This window comes from Dipodomys merriami, unplaced genomic scaffold (assembly GCF_024711535.1).
Source record: "Dipodomys merriami isolate MVZ:Mamm:240054 unplaced genomic scaffold, mDipMer1.0.p SCAF_2, whole genome shotgun sequence".
NCBI classification, from domain to species: Eukaryota; Metazoa; Chordata; class Mammalia; order Rodentia; family Heteromyidae; genus Dipodomys; species Dipodomys merriami.
In genome coordinates this window covers 35,712,678-35,737,982 of record NW_027203381.1, presented here as the reverse complement: position 1 = coordinate 35,737,982, position 25,305 = coordinate 35,712,678, and the positions used below count along the sequence as shown (strand labels likewise).

Sequence of the window (25,305 nt, the reverse complement as noted above, 5' to 3'; positions counted from 1 at the left end):
ACATGTGGAAAAAAGTTCAAAATTGGCAGCTGTCATTGCTCCAAGTCCTGAAATGGACAAATAAAAAACAGATCCTATATAGTTACACAAATTAACATGTTTACAAATTTTCAGAAGTCTAGGCTTTGTTATTTGTTAAATGTTCTGTCTTCTGATTTACCTGAAGACTTTGACTCTGATTACATAAAAATCTTTCCTTTTTGTTCAAAACCCAAAAGACAAAAGACACTTTTCCCTCCTAATAATTTATTTCACAGGCTCATTCTGAATCAGTGTTAAAGGAATGCTCGTAAGCACTCTGGGCTTGATGATAAATGCTGTGGTTGGGTCCTATTTCCATTTGAGTGTGCAAAAATCTAGAGAACTGACTGATAGCAGTGTGGCTGCATTATGTGGATGAGGCTTCTTGTAATACTTCCGTGGTTTGCCTGATGAAATGACTTGATCAAATTGTCAGCGAGATACCTTTAATTCCAACACCAAGTGCCATTTGGTCTCTGAGAACTTTGGTATTGATCTTTTAATGCCAGAGATCAAAGATACTGAAGTTGTCTCCTGTGTTCTGGTCTTCTTCATCTGTCAAGAGATATTGCTATCAATAATATCAGGAAGAAAAGAACTAGGAGTAACTATGTGAGCTTAATTAATTTTTATTTATATCTTATGTTCAAACAATTCACAAAGGGATTGCAGTTTAACATGTCCATTCATGTTTATGGTATACCTTGCTCGATCATTCTTTCTATTTTTCTTTCCTTACCTCCCTACTTCCTTTTTCACACACACACACACACACACACACACACACACACACACACACACACACACACACACACACACACACACTGATTATTATGACTGTATTTATTTACTGTTCACTTTTCCATTTATCTGTCCACCTCCCAAAGTCCTTCATCCATTCAAAAAAATGTTTCAGTTTCCTGATACTCATTTTGTTAAACTGTTAGTTAATTGTTCAAAGGTTTCACACCAGGGAGTCTGACTCCTACATATACTATGCTTTGGGCAGTTTTGTCATGCATGTATACATATACCTTTTTTATGTTTACCTGGGATGTTGTATGTTGGGTCTAAGATCCACAAACAACAGAAAACATGCACCCTTTATTATTCTGGCTCTGGTTCACTTCACTTATTGTGGTTTTATTTTCTCTTGATGTATCAATTTTTCTGCAACAGACATAATTTTATTCTTCCTGATGGCTGAATAAAATTCCATTACACAGTATTGTATTAGGAATATGTATTAGGGTCCCTAATATATTCTTGACACAACTTGTTCTTTAACTTTTTTCACATTCTTGCCACAACTGTTTCTTTTTTAACTCTTGATGATGATTACTCTGAATGGAATGATATATAATTTCAATGTTGCTCTTATATACATTTCTTTCAGGGGAAAGATTGTTGAGCTTATATTTACTGACCATTCATATATTTACTGGCATTTTGAACTTCTATTGAGAGATGTTTATTGAGCTCTTTTTCCCACTTATTGACTAGTTTGTTGATTTTCTGGAGGATAGTTTTTACATGCCTTCTTTGTTCTGATTATTAGATTCTTGTCAGATGTATCACTGGCAAAGATCTCCCATTCCATTGAGCCACATATTTTTTAAAGAAATTTCTCAGGGACTAGTAGAAGTATGAGAAATGTGCATATAGCAAAACTATTTGAAATAAATACTAGCATCCTAGGGTGAAATGAAGTTAAAATAATCTGTCTGAATTTTGGTTATTGAAACATTATCCATTTCCACAGAGACGTATAACTGAAAATTAAATTTTAAGAGATAAGATGAAGAATCAAACATGTCATATTTAGTCAGTACCAAAAGTGACATATGTCTCTTATTATGTCTCTGCGTGTGAAGGGTTGTGTGCATGAGTGTGTGTGAGTGTGTATGTGAAAGGTTTCAGATTGACCTAGTCGGCACTATACTGTGAAGGTACATTCAAAATCATGAAGAGCTCTAAATTTAATCCAAACTTAAGTGTCACTGGAATAACAATAATAATGAATTCTGCATGGTATTCCTATAGAATATCTCATACTCATTTCCTCCTTACCACATATGCATTCATCCCAGCTCTTGAAACATACGAATTCAGCTGCTCCTTCGCGTGTATACATGCTAAGCAAAGTGTTTTTATTTCTTAGAATCTAATGACATTGTCGATATTTGTAGTATTCTTTTAGTGGGAAAATATTTTCTATATCTAACTGGCATCCCAGAAAGATAAATACAAACAAGAGCAGTAGGCACAATATTGAAAGAAATAAAAAAATAATAAAAATAATGATTATTCAATATCAATAATAGGGTGCATAATAACGATAATAAAGATGATTATCCAATAAAAATAGTGCATACTTTGCATAATAATAAAGTCAAGCTTTGCATTCATTATGTGCCCAATATTTTACATAATATTTGGTATTCCTTAATTAATTTTGTAATATTTTCATTATCTTTAAGTAGTACCAGGAAAAAAGTATACTTCAAGCGGGAAGGTGGGGCCAGGAGAAGAAGGATAGATGAATAAAAGGGGGAAGCAGGGAGAATGAAATCAAGAATTCATTGTATATACTATAAAATTAAGAACTATAAAGAAAGAGGTGAGTCAAAGCGGGGATGAAATGATGAAGGAATGACACAGATCAAGGTGCATTGTAGGGGTTGGGAATGTGGCTTAGAGGTTGAATGCTTGCCTAGCATGCATGAAGCCCTGGGTTTAAATCTGCAGTACCACATACCCAGCAAAAGTCTGAGGTGGTGTTGTGGCTCAAGTGGTAGAGTGCTAGCCTTGAGCAAAAGAAGCTCAGACACAGTGCCCAGGGCCTGAGTTCAAGCCCTTGGACTGGGAAAAGAAGATGCATTTATATATAAACTGCTGTGCTAAATGGTAAAAGAATAAATTCAATATTTCTATTTTTAAAAAGTAAGAAATGTGAAGGATGAAGGGCGCTGGTGGCTCACACCTGTAATCCTAGCTACTCAGAAGGCTGAGATCTGAGGATTGTGGTTCAAAGCCAGCTTAGGCTGGAAAGTCTTTGAGATTCTTATCTCCAATAAACCACCAGAAAACTGGCAGTGGCACTATCTCTCAAGTGGTAGAGTGCTAGCCTTGAGCTTAAGAACTGTGGGACAGCACCCAGACACAGAGTTCAAGCCCCATTGCAACAACGAGATGTACAAGTCATTATGTTGAAAACAAACTTTACAACTTTGGTGGTGGAGGAGGATGGGGGCGGGGAGGGAGGATGTGAAGGGGAAACAAAGGAGGAAGCTACAATGCCTGATAGGGATGCAGGTGGACCCATTGCAACAATGAGATGTACAAGTCCTTAGGTCGAAAACAAACTTTACAACTTTGGGGGGGGGAGCAGGGAGGATTGGAGGGGTGGGGGAGTATGGGAAGGGATGGGAAGGGGAAACAAAGGAGGAGGCTACAATGCTTGATAAGAAATGTACTCATTATCTTGCCCATGTAATTGTAACCCTTCTGTACAGTATTTTCACAATAAAAAAGGGCTGCTCTGCGTTAATAAATGAGTTTCTTCCTGCTTAAAAAAAAGAAATGTACTCATTATCTTGCCCATGTAATTGTAACCCCTCTGTACAGTATTTTCACAATAAAAAAGAAAAGAAGAAAGAAAGAAAGAAAGAAAGAAAGAAAGAAAGAAAGAAAGAAAGGAAGGAAGGAAGGAAGGAAGGAAGAAAGGAAGAAAGAAAAGTGAAGGAAGGGGTAGGTTGGGAAGGGTGGGTGAGATGTTGGAAGGTTTACAATAATTAAGATGCACTATCTTCATAAACTGCTTTGTTGAATGGCAAAATCATCCCTACAAGTACTTAAAAGATATTTTAATTAATTAATTAATTTAAAATATTTAAAAGAAGGTTATTACTTAACAAGAAAACAAGTTGTATGGTTAGGAAGGAAGGAAAGGGAAAGACTATAAAGCAGAGACTTTCTCTTTTCCACTCCTAGCGAAAGAGTTGTCCAGCCTTCTCTCCAGCAAGTTGTATCTCCAACTGTCTTTATTACCAAGTCTTTGGTTATCATTTTATTCTGCAAACTCTCCCTCTGACATTTGACCATACTCATTCATTTCTGTCTCTTGAAATCACTAGCTATTGCTGCTTTTTCTACTTTTCTTCAGACAGTTTTTTTCTTTTTTTCTTTTTGTCTTTACGTTTTCATTGGTAGAAGAAACAAGACATTCATGACAATTGTAAAAAGTGGATAAAGTGCCTTTATTCATCAGAACTACTGCAAATGGAGTTTTATGGTAGGAGAGAGAAATTTGGCTCAACTCTGAATACAGAAATGCAAAAGTAGATTAATAGTCAAAATATCAAGACAAGGAAGATTCTTGTTGAATTGAGTAATCTAGATCTGATAAAGGCAAGCCAGGAATAAGAAATTGAGAGTAAGTAATGAGGGATTCGATTGTGCATCGAAGGTGAAAGATTTGTGGCAAACAGATCCAGTGAGACTTTTGCTAAAACTGGACTGAAGGGGGCCAGGATCCCGCCAAGCTGCAGCACCTTGAGAGGGAGAGGACCCTGATTAGAATTGGGTCAAGGAAATTCTTTCCTTCACCCACAATAAAAGAAATGTTCCTTAGCTGGTCTCTCAGGAAAGACCCTCTCTCTGCACAGAATTATCATGTGTCTGTCAACCCAAGTTAGCTTCAGTCTCAGAAATAAGTACACATGATTGTGGCCTAAAGACTGACTCTGGATAACAGTACTCTAAAACCATAATAAGGTGCACAAAAGCTTGTTTCAGTTTGCCTCTACATCATTTCAGTAGAAACCAACAGTTATCTCTAGCCTTTATTTCTCCCTTCAACTAGACATATCTTAATCATGGTTATCAAAACTACATCCACACCTCAACATATTCCTTTTTCTGATCTTCAGCAATTATTTTTCGACTTGTCTTTCTACTTTTTTTGTCTTTTCTACTTCTCTTTTCTGTATCCCCAAAATTCAGAACTCTCTCTCTGTCCTTCTCTCTCTCTCTCTTTTTCTCTCTTTCTTTCTCTCTCTCTCTCTCTCACACACACATGCCCATTGGAATTTTCAGTATAAAAATACTCACCCCCATTTATAAATTTTCAAATTCACAATGGTTTGAAAACAATAGTCATTCAATAGAGGCCATACATAAAATTTTGAATGTGAGTGTTTTCCCAGACTTGCTAAGTGTAGTAGGCTCCTGCTCCACAGTGCTAGGCAGTGTCAGTAAGCCATTGCAAACAGGCAGTGAATCTTACTGGCTGTGTTTTATGGTTATGCTGTTTAATGTTTGCACATTGCCTCTAATCTACAAAGCACCTGTGTGTGTGTGTGTGTGTGTGTGTGTGTGTGTGTGTTATACGACATAGTCAAATTACTGAATAGGCTTTGTGTCTCGTGCTTTTGCTCAATGGTAGGCTAATGTAAGTATTCTCAGCACCTTTAAAGTGAGGTAAAGATAAGCTATGTTTTTTTTTCTATAGGTTAAGTATAAAGTGATTTTCTTCAGGTATAATATTTTACCTTGTAATGGTTTATTGGAATGTAATCCCAGGGTAAATCAAGCAGAATCTCTACCTAGAACATAATGAAAATTCTTTGCCTTAATCTATTAGCTCATGAATTCTGAACCCCTGCCCTTCTTCCCAACATCATTCTTATTCATCTTACTTAGGTGTTTTGCTTCTGCTCTTTCTGTGCAGAGATGGCTTTTGTCTCATGGCTTCTGCCTTTTTATTTGAACTTCAAAAACCTCTTAGAAACCTTCCTACAGTGGCATCTTCTGTCACTTGGCCCCTTGTTTATTTCCTACAAAGCATTTAGAGCTGATCATTTTTGGATTTCACTTTTCTTATTTCTTCCTGAATTATTTAGGTCCATAAAGCTAATATCTGCTTAATTTCTCCTTGTTTTAACAGTACCTAAATGTTTTCTAATAACAAATATAGAATGTATATTTTTTGGGTAAATGAATGCCCCTTAAGGTATCTTAACTAGACATTTCTAGAAAAAGTACATCTCTTTAAAAATATAATTAGCATTGGTTTCACAGAAATTTTGAAATATTTTAATCTAATACCAGTTTTACCACTCAATTTCTCTCCAATCATGTTCAAATTAAATTCACAGATGACTATTACACAGATGGTGGAAATACTCAGGGAGAAATATATCCAAAGGAGACAAATTTTTAAATTTTTCTAAATTTTATTTTCATGTGTGTGATACAATCCTGCCAACAAATGAACAGATTTTAATATGGATAAATAAAATGGAAATCCCATGCTTATCATTTATGACCCATGACTTTGGGGTTCTATCAATTTTTACAGTGTCCAACAGATTAGTCAGGCTTGTGCCTAAATCACCACTAGAATGTTCAACCCTAAACTCACATCTCTTTTGCATTGTATCTGTCAGAAATGATGATAACTAGAGAACTTTGGCCAACACAGAGCTCACAATACTTTGGAAGGCCGAGACAGCTGGCTGAAGCAATTTGACTTCTGACAGAAGGATTGACAAATGCCAGAGACCACATACTGGATTGCATTCCCTTCCCCCCCCAAAAAAAAATTAAATGTGCATCAGCATTTCTAATCATGAAATTGGACCTGTAATCAAGTCATCCAATATCCATCTCCAGAGAATCTGGACAATCTGGACAATCCATGTCGCCCAGGAAAGTTCAGTCACGTAGTAGCATGACTGGCTTAGTAGGTGAGCCACAACCACTGCTGTCCTAAAGAACTGGACAAAGAATCCAGAGGCAGCATTTTAGGACCACTTTTCTCAAATTCACACAAGGGTTTTCATTAATGAGGAAGAGTTTTATGTGCTTTAGGGGGTGGGGAGGTGTAGAACACATATGAATGAGCTATGCTGCCACAGTAAGATTTTTATTCCATTCATATTAGTCACACTCTTCCAATGAAAGCCTGCTTTGAGTAAGCTACAACAAAAATATCGTCAAACAGTTTATATGACTTTAAGGTTTAGTACATTTTCGAAACTCTTTCAACACGGGTGGCCAGGAGCTGGTGGCTCATGACTGTCACTCTCACTGATCCGGAAGCTGACACCTTGGGACTGAGATTGGAAGCCAACCTGAGCAGAAATATACTGAATATTCCATATAAAATTAACTACAAACAGAAAAAGTAAACAGACTAGAGGCATGGCTCAAGTGATAGAGCACCAGCTCTGACAGAGAAAGCTGAGTGAGAGTGTAAGTCCCAAAATTTAAACATACACATACACACACACACACACACACACACACACACACACACACACACACACACACACAGGTATCCTACTGGGTATTTTCTGATAATATAGGGATACATTATTTTGTCACATTTTCTCAGTTGAGTTTCTCTCAAATCAATATAGCTTATTCGTTACAGTAGTTCCATAGACTATTTATTATAATAGCTTAAAATTGTTACACTTTTTGACAATTTTCTCGTGATTCAATTTGATGTTAATCAAATACTTTTTAAAACAACGTGGCATTTAATAAAGATACAGAAACACAACAAAACAAAGAAAGGTTGGACAAATGGGATTGCATTAAACTGCATGGTAAAGGACATAGCTAGCAAGATCAAGAGAAAGAACACAGATTGGGAGATCTTCACTAGCCATACAACAGAAAAGGTCCTCATATCAAAAATATATATAGAACTCAAAAAATTAAATCCCCAACAACAAATAAAGAAACAACTGCCCAACTAGTAAGTGGGCTAAAGACTTAAAAGAGAGACTTCTCTGAAGAGGAAATAAGAATGGCCAATAGATACATGAAGAGACGCTCACCATCTCTAGCCATAAAAGAAATGCAAACCAAAACAACATTGAAATTCCACTTCACTGCAGTTAGAATGGCCATTATAACAACAAATAATAACATAACATAATAACATAATAACAACAAATGCTGGAGGGAATTTGGCCAAAAGAGAATACTACTACATTGTTGGAAGGAGTGTAAATTTGTTCAACCACTCTGGAAAGCAGTATGGAGGTTCCTCAAAAGACTAAATGTAGAGCTCACCTCTGACTCAGCAATCCCACTTCTGGGCATTTACCCAAATGACCACAAACAAGGCCATACTAAAGCTCCTAGCACAACCATATTTATCGCAGCATTATTTACTACAGATAAGATATGGAACCAAACCTCAGTAGATGAGCTGATTAAGAAAAAAAGGGACACACACACACACACACACACACACACACACACACACACACACACACACACAATGGAATTCTATGCTTCAATCAGAAAGAATGATACCGTCCCATTTGTAAGGAAATGGAAGGACTTGGAAAAAATTATATTAAGTAAAGTAAGCCAGGCCCAAAGAAACATAAGTCCCATGGTTTCCCTTAATTGTAATAACTAGTATACATCTAGGATAATCTTAGCAGATGAACAGAATAGCTCAATAGCTATATACATATGACCATGTAAGATGATGCTAAGCAAAGTGAACTCCAAGACATGGACACAAGAGGTTTTTCTTTGGTGTTCTCAATGTGATTTCTTCTTTCTTCTGTGTTTTTCCCCTCTATATGTTATTCCCTATTGTCACTGTTGTCACTGTATTTCAAATACTGTTGTCACTGTATTTCATTTTGGTGCACTTGGTATTGTATATACATTTATTTGATTTAGGGAAGGAAGGGGAGCAACAAAATGGTGAGACAAAGAACAAAGGGGGAACCAATGCAACAGTGATATCACAAGACAGTATGTTGGAAATGAGCTTCACAATTTGTAGCAGTTGGGGGTGAGGGAAAGTGGGAGAAAAATGAGGGAGGGGTAACAAGTTCAACATGAAACATACTACTTTACTTATGTAACTGTAACCCCTATGTACATCACCTTGACAATAAAATTTAAATTTAAATAAAAAAACCAAAAAAAACAAAGTGCCATAAGTCGGATAAAATCATGTATATCTAATGAGATCTATGGAAATTATAATGAGCCTATACCTAGCATACTGGATAGGGAAAAATAAGAGTAAAGTTAAAGCTTAGATTCTTATCAAGTGAATTTCCAAGTTCTTTTTCATTTTTCTGTGCTGTTATTAATGTAGGAACTTGGCCCTGTATCCTTCTGAAGATGGAGATGGATGGGTAGAGCCTAGAATGAGTTTGCAAGTTGAATAAAGGGAAATTAAATTATTCTGCCAAACAGCCTGAGAAGAATTTAAAAGGGAGAAATACAGGGAAATTGAGGACAAAAAATTACAGAGGAGAAAGTGAGAGAAAAATTAAGGTATCACTGGTAAAATTCTAGGGAAAAATCTCAAGTTATAGCATAGTTAAAAGACTTTTAAAAGCAAGGAGCAGTGGCTCCTGCCTATAATCCTCATCAGAAGGCTGAGATCTGAGGACTGTGGTTCAAAGCCAGCCAAAGCAGGAAAGTCCTTGAGAGTCCTATCTCCATTTAAGCACCAAAAAAGCCAGATCTGGAGCTGTGGTTCAAGTAGTAGAGTACTAGCCTTGAGAATATAAGCTCAGAGACACTGCCCAAAGGTCAAGCTCAAGGATCAATATATATATATATATATATATATATATATATATATGCCTTATATATATATATATATATATGCCTTTTAAGAAGAATATTTAATAATTTCTGCAATGTAAAGTTTCTGTATCCTTTGTGTCTTTAGCAAGTACTGTGTGTGTGTTTATGTGAGTCAGTGAAAGATCCAACTTCATCCATATTCTGTGTATCATATCAAAGAACAGAAAAGTTGCTTGTAACAATAACATGATCCATTATGAAGGTTAATTAGTGGAAGTAAATCCCAGAGCAAGAGGTGGCCACAACAATGTCATTCCCCTCTAATTTTGCTGTCATTTCTGAATGATGTCCACGTCGGAACACTTAAAGACAAGAAATATTCTCTATACCTGCAATTAAGGTGAGGAAGGGCTGTTGGCTGGCTGAACAAAAGCCATCTCTGGAAACCTTTGAAGGAGAAGAGCATGAGGTTAAGATTTCTCAGACACACATGTATTTATCTGAGTACTAAGTCATTTCTGCAGAGTAGAAAAAGTTCTTACTTTGGCAAGAAGTGATATTAATAGAACTCAGTATGGGATATAGGCAGGTAAGACTGTATCAGATAATAAGAGCAGAGAAATGGAACAGGAATAGGGCAGAAGCAAATGTCCTAGAAGCACATGGCTTACTTGTGTTAAGATCTGCATGAGGGTTTTGGTTTTGTTTTGTTCTGGGCGTATGTGTGTATGTGTGTGTCTGTCTGTCTGTCTGTCTGTGTCTGTGTCTGTGTGAGTGTGTAGTAAATTTAGACTGGTTTTGATACAGTGGTGGTTTGTATTATTTGTGTTTGTTATGTTCAGTAAGGTAAAATATACAGGGAACCCTTCATGTGAATTTATTCATGACCAATTATTTTGATGTCTCTGTTTTGAAAAACTAGACCTACCAGGACTGGGAGTCTACTTTCTGACACTTGTTGGGCACTCCTGGAACTCAGAGAAGACAAATCAATTTAATTACCTTCCTTGCAAGTTATAGTTCCAATAATAATACTAAATATGTTCATTAATATAGGGTATCATGTAGGGACAAACAGTAGGAGTATAGAAAAAAATAACATGAAAGAACATGAAAAAAACACCAGTTTCTCTACCTATATATATATATTTTAAATCTGTGAGGTAGCATTTGGCAAGGCAAAAGAGCTCCCAGTAATTGTTATTTCATATATAACCATTTCCATCCACAATGAGCTCATTTATTTAAAATATTCACAAATACCAAATTAGGCTTCTTCTTTTAAATCATTATCTCATAAGATAATTGGTTGACCAGGATGATATAAAGAAGGTATAATTCAGAATTTCTCTTTTTCATAAATTCATTTTTTTCTTCTCAGGTAATAAAACAATAATAACATCAAAACCCAGAGAACTCTTGACACAAAGGGACTAATTCAGTTTTTCACAGTGACTCAGAAATCCATATCCTTTTTAAAGGTTTTAAGTGATGTTCTTCTTTTCTGTCGCCATGGAAATTGACATCAAATTATTTTCAACATGTTTTTGAAAAGAGAAAGAATGTTTCCAGCTTTATAATAGAGGTATTCATGCCTTTTAATGAAACTTATCATCCTGCTAATGGAAATCTACTTGATGATGAATGGTATTTTAAGAAATCTTTCTTTATTCTCTAAAAGCAAAATGCATTGCCTTGTTTTGTAAGAAAACCTACTCAACAACTCTACAAGAAGTTATGTGTGGCAGAAAAACTAGTTCAAGACCAGCACTCACCTTTAAGGGAAAAGGTAGTAAGATGAAAGATTTCTTTTCAATTTTAGTTCTTTTCATTTAAAAGGCAAGAGGAGCAGATATTTGGGCTTCAAATGTATCAGAACAGAGAAGACAGAATTAATAAATGTTATGCATAGGGGTGCCTGCAAAAAAAAAAAAAGCAAGATGCCTCTGGTTTGCAAACATCTAAGACATTTTTTAAATAAAGGAAACCTTAACATTCAGATTCAGCCTGAAGGTTCAACTGCTGAAATGGGACAATTAGCTAGTGCTTTATCTCAGAAGACTGTTGGAGGGGCAATGTGGCCGACTATCAAATGCATTACCTTTTTCCCTTCTTCCAATCCAGTGTATAGGAGCTCCAAAATTGTGTGCTTTCATCTCTCCTATAATTATTTCCCTCATCTCCTGATTGATGGAAAAGGACTTTCACAACGATCCTTTTATCACATGTAATAGATCTTGGATTAATATCCCAAGAACCTATCTTGCTTTGTATATCTACCTCACTGATTATGCAGAGAAAAGTCTATTTCCCTGGGTTATAGCCCTGGCCAGGCCTGCTGCACTGAAACTTCAGTCAGAATTGATGATGCAGAAAAAGCCCATTGCAGGAGTTCATATTGAAGGCAAGGCTAGAGATAATAAACCCAGAACCTAGACATTCACTCACAGGGAGGAGGCATAATGCAGATCCAGGGACCTCCTCCTTCTTCCCCTTAAAATTGTTTTAAGTGTGGCTTAGGGCTCCAATGATCAAGTGGACTCTTCCTTCTAGACAGGTTCCCAAGAGCACAGATGTCTTAGCAACCTTCCATGAAAGAAAAAGGAAACCTGAGGAAAAAATCCCCTTGAGAATTTCAAAGATGTCATTACTTTTATTTTTTTAATCTTTTTAAATTAAGTTTTTATTGTGAAAATACTGTACAGAGGGGTTACAGTTACATGAGCAAGGTCATGAGTACATTTCTTATCAAGCGTTGTTGCCTCCTCCTTTGTTTTGCCCCTACCATCCCTTCCCTCCCACCTCCTCAGCTACACCCCTCCACCCCCTACACCCCACCTAAATTGTAAAGTTCAATTTTCAACACAGGGTCTTGTACATCTCATTGTTGCATCGGGTGCACCTGTATTCCTATTTGTTTTTTCCCTTCCCCCCTCCACATTATACCAACGTCAAATACAGTGAAAACAGGTGTTATACCATGGGGGAGGGAACATACAAAGCAACAAAAAAAATCACATGGTACCTTATAAATATGTTGAAAACAATAACAAGGAAGAAAAAAATATTTGTGTCCCTATCTTGGGGTTCATTTTGCTTAACATCATCTTATCTGACCTTTTCTGCTTGTCCCAGACATATACTAGTTATTGCAAATAAGGGAAACCATGGGACCTATGTTTCTTTGGGCCTGGCTTACTTCACTTAATATAATTGTTTCCAAGTCTTTCTATTTCCTAACAAATGGGGCAATGTCATTCTTTCTGATGGAGGCCTAGAATTCCATTGTGTATATATACCACATTTTCTTGATCCATTCATCTACTGAGGGGCATCTGGGTTGGTTCCATATCTTAGCTATGGTAAATAATGCTGCAATTAACATGGTTGTGCTGGTAGTTTTAGTATGGTCTTGTTTGTGATCATTTGGCTAAATGCCCAAAAGTAGGATTGCTGGGTCATAGGGAAGCTCTATGTGGAGTCTTTTGAGGCACCTCCATACTACTTTCCAAAATGGTTGAACAAGTTTACACCCCCACCAACAGTGCAGTAGGGTTCCCTTCTGGCCACATAACCTCTAGTATATGTTGTTATTAGAGTTCTTGATTATAGCCATTCTAACTGGGGTGAGGTGGAATCTCAATGTTGTTTTGATTTTCATTTCTTTTATGGCTAGAGAGTTTGAGCATTTCTTCGTGTGTCTATTGGCCATTCTTCTTTCCTCTTCAAAGAAGTTTCTCTTTAAGTCTTAGCCCACTTATTTATTAGGCAGTTGTTTCTTCGAAGATTTGTTGTTGTGAGATTTAATGTTTTGAGTTCCAGTTATATTTTAGATATATGAGTCCCTTGTCCATTGTATGGCTAGTGAAGTTCTTCTCCCAATCCGTGCGTGGGTTTTCTATTGATCTTGCTAGCTATGTCCTTGGCCTTGCAGAAGCTCTGCAGCTTTATGCAATCCCATTTGTCCAAACCAACAATTTAATGAGACATCTGAACCTCCTTGAAAAATAGCAGCAAGCTAAACCCCAATTCAGTAGATGGAAAGGAATCCTTAAAATTAAATCAGAATTAAATGAATTAGAAAAAAAGTTGTCATTCTTTTAAATAACTAATTTATAATCTAACAAAATGAAGACCAGGGAGCTGGAACTTGAGGTACTAAGGAGTGAGTTAAGGGGAAGGTGGTAGGTGAATAAAGAAAGGAAGAGTGGGAGGCACGAGTCAGGATATTCCATGTATGTATGTAAAGATGAAACCAGGAACATTAAAGGGATAGATGAGAGAATGATGAAAAAGGTGTTATTGATCAAGAAGCATTGTATTCATAACCTGAATTGTTGAATTGGGAGGAAGAAGACACCCTCCCACCCCCCCACCCCATAACTTCATAGATCTTACATGCACTATATGTTTGCTCATTCAATAGCAAAACTTACTGCACGCACAAACCCAACCAAGCCCAGGTGGTCATGTACATTCCTCAGGTACAATGGTGAAGTTTTTTGTAATAAATTTTTATTGTGAAAATACTGTACAATCACATGAGCAAGGTAATGAGTACATTTCTTATCATGCATTGCTGCCTCCTCCTTTGTTTTTTGCCCTACCATTCCTTCCCTCCCAACTTCACAACGACACTCCCCCGCCCTTGTCTAAATTGTAAAGTTCATTTTTCGACATAGTGTCTTGTACATCTCCTTGTTGCAATGGGTCCACCTATATCCCTATTTAAACAATTCATTTTTTCCCTTCCCCTCCTCAAATTATACCAACATCAAATACAGTGAAAACAGGGGTTATAGCATGGGGGAGGGACATACAACAAAAAATCATGTGGTACCTTATAAATATATTAGAAACAATAGCAAGAAAGAAAAAAAACCACTTGTGTCCTTATCTTGGGGTTCATTTTCCTTAGCATCATCTTATCTGAACTTTTCTGCTTGTCTCAGATATATACTAGTTATTGCAAATATTTCTTATACTGTGTGTCACAGAGTATGCCAAATACAAAACAAATTTCAATAAAACAGCAGTTGTACCATGTTTTTTGGGAACAATGGCAGGGAAAATGTCTGTATAGGTTCAGAGTATGTGAAAGTTTCAAACTACTCGTTTGTTAAACATGCATTAACTGAAGTCATAGATATGAAGCCTATTCATTGAACATGTTTGAGGATATCTCTGTGTGTGTGTGAATGTGTGTGTGTGTGTGTGTGAGTGTGTGTGTGTGTGTGTGTGTGTGTGTGTGAGTGTGTGTTCTGAGACGGCTTGAGTTCCAGGTTTTATTCTCTTGTTTGGTGTTTTCTCTCATGGCTGGTTCTCTGTCACAGAGCCACATCTCTGTCTTATTGTTGGTTTATTGAGTGTGATAGTCTTTTGGATTTATCTGCCAATGCTGAATTCAAACTTGATTGTCAGATCTCAGGCTCCAAAAGGTATGAGCCACTAGGTTCTGGCTTGTCTGAGGGCATTTCATGGAGCATTCATGTCATGGTATCATGCTAAATATTTTTTAAAATATTTGTCCACATTTCTCTTTATGCATTTGATAATAATTGCAGGCAGTCACCTTGGAGTGTCTTTTTTCCTCACAAGAAGCATATAGCATTAGCAGATAGCATCCTTGTTTGATTTGTCACATTGGGTTTAGGGTACACAAACTTTCCAAAGATAAAGTTACAAATTATCACTATTAAAACCACATAATTATTATGTTCCTATGAAGAGATTCTCTCCAAGGGGATCTACTGTCTAATGCTGGTACTTCCAAAATAGATTAAAGTCACCAATAACCCCACTTTAGCTGTAGTAGTGGATTTATGATAGACACTCAAAGTTGCCAATCATTTCTGCTCCAAAATAGATTTTTAATAACCAATCTAATTTCTTCTTTCTAAAAAGATACTAGTTGTGAAATAATAATAATAATAATAATAATAATAATAATAATAATAATAATAATAACGGTAAAGAGGCAAGTCTGCCAAGATATTTAAAAAGAAAAAGTCATATAGTCCTAGGACCAAAATTAATGCAACATAAATAATTATTGTTTTCATTGGAAAATATGTAATCACCAACTACTTGGAAAGTAGAGATCAGATTCAAGGCCAATCTTGGCAAAACAAGAAAAAAAAAACTAATCTCAAAGAAAATGCTGGAAGCACAGTTACTTGGGAGGTGTAGATAGGAGGATTTCAGTTCAAGGCCAGCACACCCAAACTGCAAGATCATCTACAAAATATCTAAAAGCAAAAATGGCAGTGACACAGTTTAAGTTATAGAACACTTGATTAAATGTGAGGCCCTCAGTTCAAACCCCAGGACCAACGGTAGATACATGGATGATAGATAGATAGATAGATAGATAGATAGATAGATAGATAGATAGATAGATATAGATAGATTCATACATACATACATACATACATGCATGCATACATACATACATACACACATAGATGCAAAAGAAAAAAAGAAATGAAATGAAAAAGAAAAGCAAAAAAAGATGGAAAATTAAGTGGCAATAGAAAATCCAGTTGAATTGACTTCTAGTCTTGAAATTTGTGTTCCCTTTTTTCATATTTAAAGTAGCACAGTTAGTGCAAGCCTAAAAATGTCAGTGATTTTTGAATTTTACAACTTTCACAAACATACACACTTATACACACACAGCTCCACAGAGTATTAAAGTGTCAATAGGGAAGGGAATTTCATCCTGCTTCCCACAAGCTAAAACTCCAATTTTTCTTACTGTCTTTCTACAGATATGACTCAGGAGACTCAATGATAAAACATTTTTAAATGTGGAAAAATAAGATTATGAGGATTAAGAATCATGATTAAGAGAACTGAAACTCAAATATCTCTTGTCTATATCTAGCATATTTGGACTAAAAATATTACTATTTCCATTTTTCTATGGATAAATAAAATTAAAGATAGTTTAGAGTGCTTACTCTAATATGCTAGGTACTGCACTAACAATTGGTATTATAATGAGGAAAACTACATGTATATCACAGCAGCTAACAGTTACCATATAAATTATAAACAAGCAAATGAGCTATGGAGGAAATTATGCAGTACTGATAGAATAAAAAATGATTAGGAATGGAGGAGAAGATCCCAGACTATTTTGGCTTAGAGTTCTGCAGTCTCAGATCCTTGGTCAGTTGGCCTCATGGTTTTGGGCCTTAGTGAAGTTGTATATGATGGCAACAGTGAGTGAAAAGCAAAGCAAAACTTTATTCACCATGATCAGGGAGCAAAAGGGAAAGGGAAAAATGTCAGGGTCCCACAATTCTCTTCAAGGATATTTTTCCAATGACCTAAAGACCTCCCACTAGGCACCATCTCTTAAAGTTTCCATCACCTGCCAGCAGAATTGGCTTGGTCCCCAAACCAATAACACATGTGTATTTGAGAGACAACTTTCATAGCAAGCACAAAGACTAGAGTTCAAACCCAAGTCTGACCAAATAAAAGAGGGGAGAAAAAAAAGAAAAGAAAAATACTGGAAAGGCATAGCAGAAATGGCTTGATTCCATTAACATTCAAGCCATAGCTGGAAAGATGTGAAGACAAGAAGATAACTTGACAACAGGTCTGGGAAAGCTCATTCATACATTCACATGTCAGGTGCCTACCTAGGAAGGGCTAGGATTGCCAATCACATCAGAAAGATTTCCCACTAGCTTTCTCTGTGACCAGTTTCCTTACTAGATGTCAACCTCAGGGAAATCAGACTACTCATTTGGAGGATCAAATGCAGCTGTTTTAGCAAACAAGACAGAATCATCACCTTTTAAGGCTTATTCTGGGAAGTTAACATTCCCTGCACAGTGTCTGTCCTTTGCACTTGAAGCCAGTGATGAAGGTTCAGAAAGCCTCAGAAGAAAGCTGAGCTTCTCAAAACCTGACTGTACATGCAAATTCATCTGGAAGGTTTGCTAAAATATAAACTGTTACTGGGCTCCACATCCAGATATGTTGATTTAATGCACAGAAACAGAATTGTGAATAGGGACTGACATTTGTACATGCTGTGAATTCAGAGACCTCACTAAGTAAGTCAATGGGATAGAGCCAGAGGAAAAGGGAACTGAGACAGAGCCTTGAAGAGATTTAATTTTTTCATTTAAAGCAGCCAATCAGATTTATTGGGAGCCAGCGAATAAGAAGAGGTGGAGTCACAGTAGCCAAGATGGAGAGTTACAAAAGAGGTCAGAAAGGGAGGGTTAATCCCATTGCTAAAACTTCATTATCTTTCTTTTATCTTATTGCTCTGGGAGTTTCTAATTTAATTCCTATCAGAAGATACAATTTGCTTTTATTTTATGTTGACCTGAATTCTATATGTGGACCCTTCTTGTAGCAGACACATTACAAAGTCAAATTTATCTGAGTCAAATATATATATATATATATATATATATATATTAAATTACATGTCCTAGGTAGAGGGATTGAAAGCTCCTATTTTATTACTCTAAGACAGGCGGTATTAACCTGTTAGTTTAAAGCCTGGAAGATCATTTCTACTTTACTTGATTAGTCATTACGCTTGAGTTTAAACCTGAGAACAAAGAAGACCCTGGGAATCCACATGTTAAATAAAATTGTGTAGTGAAGATAACATTCTGAATGAGAGTTAATCAAGACATTTTCTGGGCTTTTTTCCCTCTTTTATTCCCCCTCCCCACATTCACTGGCCATCATTACTTTTGTGAAACATGAACGTAAATGGAACTCAATATAAGAGTCTTTCCCTGGGTCTTCCTTGACACAACAGAAAGAAACTTAAGAGAAGGAAATGTTTCGTTTGTCATGTAAAAGCCTTTTATTGTTTCAAAAATAGAGAAGAGAAAATTAAAGAAGAAAATGGTATCTCCATGAAAGACAAAGCCAACAACTTTATTATGAAATGTATTTTCCTACCTTCAAAAGTTTCCCTTATTTGCAATATCTAGTATAGGATGAGTCAAGCGGAAAAGGTCAGATAATGTGATGTTAGGAAAACGAACCCTTAAATATGTATTTTAATGTTTTCGTTTCTTTCATGCATGTGTTTCTAACGCATTTATAAGATTATTTCTTTGTTGCTTTGTATGTCCCTCCCACACAGTGTAACCCCCGCTTTCACTTTATTTGATGTCAGTATAACATGTGGAGGAGATGGGGACAAACAAGTCGTTTAAGGATTCAGGTGGACCTGTTGCAACAAGGAGAATTACAAAATGTCATGTCAAAGCAAGCTTTACAATGTCGGTGTGGGGGGGGAGGGAGGTATGATTGGGTGGGGGGGAGGGGGGAGGCTGGGAAGGGAGGTGAAGGGTAAACAAAGGAGGAGGCTGCAATGCTTGGTAAGAAATGTATGCATTATCCTGCCCATGTAATTGTAACCCCTCTGTACAGTATGTTCTCAAATAAAATAAAATAAAATTTAAATTAAAAAAAAGAATTATTATTTGAAATTGAAATGTGTCTGCCACAAGATACAGGTAGACCCCCCAACAATGAGATGTATAAGATGTTATGTCAAAAAACGAATTTTACAACTTTGGTGGGGGAGAGATGGGAGGGCAGAGATGGTAAGGGGACACAAAGGAAGAGGCAACAATGCTTGATAAGAAATGACTCATTACCTTGCCCAGGTAATTGTAACCCCTCTGTAAGGTATTTTCACAATAAAAACTTATTAATAAAAGAAGAAGGATCTACATAAAGAATTCAGGTCAACATAAACTAATAAAGAATCTACATTTTCCACAGGATGGAGAAAGAGGCCCCACCATTAGTCAAGATGGACAATCACACACTGGATCCTGATACAACTTCCAAATAATTTCTTGCTATTATCTAATCCTCTATTTGCAATTAAGTATTAAACATTTACATGATATATACATGAGGAAATTTACACCTGCATTCTATATCGTCTGCCTCCCACGCCTACTCACACTTCTTCTGGGACTAGATTGGGATAAAGGCTTACCACAGTACTTAGTAAGGCTTTATTTCCTACAGCAATTGTGCACCATTTTCTTTATTTGTTTTGAACTCCTTATTACATAAATGTAGACTGCATTTTACTAGGAAAACATAGTCACACTCCTCAGATGCAAAGGCTGTGTATGTATGTATAAAAGGCTAAGGAGCTATGAGTAGCAGTCAATAGTTCATTGTCCAAATGAAATCTATTCTTCTTCCCTCTGGCAGAACACAGATGAGAACTAGGATCTCTGATATGCTGCCTGTCCTTCTCAGAACGCCTTAGGCTCTCCTGGAAAACAGGACAAGCTAAGAGTGCAGGCCCTTTATGGAGAGGGAGTGAGATGCATGGGAAGTTAAGGGGGAATCAGGCAGGGTGGGTGGGGATGAGGCTCTGGTGGCAAAATTGCCTGGGTAGACACTCTAGTTTAGCAAGGACAGTGAGATGTATCTCCAGTAGGTGTAAAACAAAGCAGAGAATGAAGGTTCTATATATGCTAATAAATACCAATAAGGTCAAAAGAAGAGTCAGCTACCGAGAGAGGTAGTGAGAAGGAAAAGACAAAGGAGATATGTATGCACATCACTGTATAGCAATATTCCCCAGGTAAACTGCTCTGTACTCTTTCCTTTTTTTATTTTTATTGTTTGCTATTTTTATTTTTCTAATTTTTAAATTAGTTTTAAAAAACACTTTGTTGTTACTGAAAAGTTGATATACACAGGGGTTCCAGTTACATGAACAGGTAATGAGTATACTCCTTTTTCAACTATGTACCCCCTTCTCTCTCACACATACAGTTTTCCCCCTCCCCTCCCAATCCATAAGATATACAGTTCAGTTTCCATATACGGTCCAGTGAGTACCACTGTTGTATTTGTTCACCCTATATTTCACCTTTTCTGTGTCCCCCTTACTCACCCAAATACAAACAATATGATCATATAAAATAATATTTTAAGAGGGCTGGGAAGGTGGCTCAGTGGTAGAGTGCTTGCTTTGCATGCATGAGGTCCTGGGTTCGATTCCTCAGCACCACATAAGCAGAAAAAGCATGAAGTGGCACTGTGGCTCAAGTGGTAGAGTGCTAGCCTTGAGCTGAAGAGCTGAGGGACAGCACCCAGGCCCAGAGTTCAGGCCCACGACTGGCAAAATAAAAAATAAAAATAAATGAACTCCAAGAAAGGAAACAAGTGATAATTTGTGGTTACTGCACTTTTTCCATTTAGCCAGCATTTTTCCCCTTTCTCTTTAAAAATAATACACTTTGACCATCATTTGTTCTTGTCTGTACTGAATAGAAGGTTGAGAAATGTAAATTTCCTCATGCCTCCCAGTGGCAGGGAAAGTACTTTTGTTCTAGCAAAGGTGCATGCTGTGCAGTTTTCTATCCTCGGTTTGTATTTGCACTATTACTCAAGTATTACATGAAAGCAGGATGCAGATAAACAAGTAGCGATGGAATCTCAAGAGGAAGAAAGAGATCAGAATCATCTTAATGTTTTGAAGTACAATATAAAAGCGTTTCTACACTCCCAGACCATTCCATCCACTTTATAAACACAATAAGGTAGACAAAGATATGCTCATTTCTATTTCAATAATAATATGTGTCAGGATCTCTTTGCATGAAGGTTAGTGGAATCATCTATCATTGCAGCTGAACTGCATATTTTCTTGTTCAGTACTGATAGAATTTTATTTTAACCTTAGAAGTTCCTCTGGGGACTCTATTAGGCACAATGTCATTTTTTATCCTGCTCTGTTACTTCTCTTTTGTAAACTTTGATGTATGCAAAAAACACATTCTGGCTAGGGAGATTTAATTAGGTAAGTCTACAAATTAATTGTTGCAATTAGACTGCTTCTAGCTGCCTGGTGTTATGAATTTATTTATGCAGTAATTATTATCAAATGTCTTGGATAAAAGCCTACAGAGCTAAAGGTGCTCCCCTTCAGATGTGCACATAACACTCCACATTAATTAGACACACACACACACACACACACACACACACACACACACACACATTGTGTGAACTTCAATAAAGAAAGAAAAAAGAAGAACCTTGCTATCATGATCATAATCACATGCACATTTTGATAATCTACTGGGTAAAATAAAAAAATTTTAAAAACCCTCATGTATAGTGACAGAATTCAAAATGTTATTGTATAAATCATTAGGCATCTCATTTTGTTTGTTCATACCAATGATTGCAAGAGTATACTGTGTTTGCAAACAATTATAATGTTTTCAGTAAATTTTATTTATGAATTATAAGATTGTGTGCCATAGCAAATTTTATGGATAACTACTAGAGAAATAGCAATGATAATTTAAGCTGTTTTCTTAAATACCTCTCTCTCTGTCTTTTTTTGTAGCAAGGTAACTTGTTGTAGAGAAAAACAGCTGTAATACAGTACCCTCATTTGATAAGAATGAAGATGAAACAGACCTATGGACATAAGTTTGAAAGCCAACAAGATAAGTGAGAATGAGTCCTTGGTACATATGTAAATTAATGCAGGCTTTACAGAGAACGGTTCTGAATTGGATTTCTTAAGTTACTTCAGCATATTTGTTACACTTAGACCAGTCATTCTAAATAACACCAAGATTTAAAATAACTTTATGTACAAAGCTACTCATCTTACGAATCAATCCCAGCAACCCCTAACCTTAGCAACTTACATAATAAACATTTTATCATTACATATGAGAAATTTGATTAAGTGGTTCTTCAACTTAGTTATTATAACATTAATTCAATAAATGTTTATTAACTCAACTATCACATGCAAACTTTCTTTCTTTCTTTCATTCTTCTTTTCTTTTTCTTTCTTTCTTTTTTTTCTTTCTTTCTTTCTTTCTTTTCTTTTTTTTTTTGGTAGTGATGGTGACTAGACTCAAGGTTTACTGGGCAAGTGTTTTTGGGACTCAGCTTCCTGTTAGCTAAGATTTACAGATATGAATCAATAGTACCAGGCTTGTGTTGGTTGTTTTTGACCTGGTATCTCACTTCCTGCCCAGGTGTGTGAAAAGTACTTTTCTGTTTATTGAGGACACACAGAGATTATACTTCTGTAAAGAAAGACAAAAATAAACACAATAAAATAAATAAACATTTTTTATGTTTACCAGTCCTGGGGCTTGAACTAAGGACTTGGTCACTGTGTCTGATCTTTTCTGCTTAAGGCTATTATTCCACCTTTTGACCTACAGTTCCACTTTTGGCCTTGTGTTGGCTAATCGGAGGTAGACTCCCCTTGTCTTTCCTGACTAGGCTAGCTTTGAACTGCAATCCTTAGATCTCATTCCGCATCCTGAGTAGCTAGAATTGAAGGCATCGGCCACTAAAACCCTGCTAAATTCTTTCATTGTACGGGATAGGAAGAAGATTAAGTAATTTAGGGTCCTGAAACAAATGGATTTGAGAGTGGAGTGTTTTATTTTGGAAAACATCACCTGTAAAATCTTTCTGAGGAGGTGACATTTGATAAAATGTCCAAATATTTATTAGTGAATTCCATCTGTGGAGAAAACTCACACAGATATCTTGTCAATTATTTTATATATTATTGACTTACTGATATTTAACACAGATACAGAAGGTAAGATTTTACAAATTATAATCTATGAAAAGCCAAATATTTGATTAATTTCAGATACAAATTGAAAATACATGATACATACATTAACATGTGATTATTTTAAAGACCAAGCCTTATTATTTTAATGTAAATTATTAGCTGATAAAATTATTAGAAGGAAATTATTTCTTAAAATAAGCACTCAACAAAAATAAAGTGGTGATACATTAATCATGGAAAATTGAAAAGGAACATTATTTAGTCTATTACTAAACAAAAATTCTGCAGCAGTACTGATGTGATTTTATAGAAAGGGGCAATGCCTATCAGTTTTATTTTAAAGTATGTATTCTGATTGTCTATTAATGAAAAGAGCAAAGCGGAGAGAAAATATTCCAAACATTTTCTTTTTAAGAAAAATAATTATATGACTTATTAGAAATTTTTCAAAAGTGTTGTTGGAAGTCTTGTTTGTATGTTGTTATTTGTATTTTTAGAGGAAATGCAATGTTTTTATTGATGGGAAGTTGTTTCTATTTTAGAAAGACTGGTAGGTGTTATTGCTTGAATTTTATCACACGTGTGCATAAGGCTGCCTTGAGCAATATCAGTATTCTTGTATCAACATTCACTCACTCAAAATACCATTGAAGTAAAGTGAGAATTGCAATTACAATAAACACTACACAATACCTCAGTATATTGTCAGCCCTACAAGTGTGAACCATTTCAGATGTGTAATGCTTTGTTTTGTCTTTTCACATAGATTGAATAATCACATTTTTATCTTTATAAACATTAGCAATTTCAATTTCACATTATCCTTACTGGTAATGGAATAAAATATGATTTTACTCCTTAATAGCAGTCTGAAGTCTATCACTCTAGGAAACAGGACAGTAACACACAAAATCATGATATTTCAATCAACAACAAAACATATTTTAGGAGGATGGTCCTGTAAGATGATAATAAAGATAAAATCTTTCTATCACTTAGGGATATCACAGTTGACATGTGATCATCACACTGTCCATGTCTGTGATGAGGCTAGTATAAATAAACCTTCTGCCCTGCCAATCACATGAAATGAGAACATGTCCAATTATGTACAATATGTAAGAATTGGTCATGGAAATAAATTATTATGAATCTTGATGCTAGTGGCCCATGCCTCTAATCCTTATTAGGTGGCTGAGAATGGAAGGATTTTGGTGCAAAGCTAACCTAAGTAACAAGTTCAGAATCCCTTTTCACAGTGGTACATACCTCTTTTCTTAACTTCATGGGAGGCTGAGAACAGGAAGATGAAAGTTCCAGGCCAGCCCACACAGAAAGGTCTACAAAACTGTTCCAGCAGAAGTAGCTGAGTGTCAGCATTTGCATTTGTCATCCCATGTATTCTGGGAAGACTAAAATAGGTGGACCATTGCCCAGGTGTGAAAACTGGGCCCTGGAATTAGTAAAAATATTTTCTCCTCTTGGTATGTAAAACTACAACTTTGAGGGTAGGGGGCTAGAGGACAAGGAGAGTAGGAGAAAAATGAGGGAAGGAGTAACAAGTTTGACAAGAGATGTACTTATGACCTTACTTATGTAACTGTGACCCCTCTGTGCATCACCTTGACGATAAAAATTAAAAACAAAAAAATAAAATAAAACAAACAAACAAGCCAAATCTCCATACAATACTGACAACAGGGAGACAGGGTAGATTCAGTCAGGGTACATGAAAATTGCCAACGGAAGAATAATGGGACCAGTGTGTGTGTTAGTCATCAGACATCAAGGACTGCGTTACCTTTTTCTTTCGAGTTCCCTGAAGCTACAACCCTAACCCTCACCACCCATCTCATTTTCCTTGTGTTTCAAGGGGTTGTAGTTTTGCTTATAATACCCATATCAACCAATTATTGTCAATTCCTCACTGTTCCCTTGTCTTGGCCATCTGGTTTCTCTCCCTGGATCTATGCTTTATGGCAATCCCCAGCCTCAACACATCTTGCATTTTATAAGAATTGAGAGATACTACTTTTCCCTTTCTTTAGGAGAGGGTTGGACCTGTCATTTTGCTCATGTGTTCTCAGATTTAGGTATGCCTACAGTCTTGG

At 36.2% G+C, this 25,305-nt stretch overlaps 1 long non-coding RNA gene across 1 annotated transcript in view; it reads right to left on the bottom strand.

Moving 5' to 3' along the window:
• Positions 1–244: 244 nt before the first annotated feature.
• The window catches only part of LOC138831593 (uncharacterized), a 41,619-nt gene continuing 16,558 nt past the window's right edge, over positions 245–25,305 (bottom strand). Inside the window, exons 2-3 of the long non-coding RNA XR_011373395.1 lie at positions 1,071–1,191; positions 245–576 (exon numbers count right to left, since the gene is read on the bottom strand). This is a non-coding gene — a long non-coding RNA (uncharacterized lncRNA). The remainder of the gene's footprint in view (positions 577–1,070; positions 1,192–25,305) is intronic.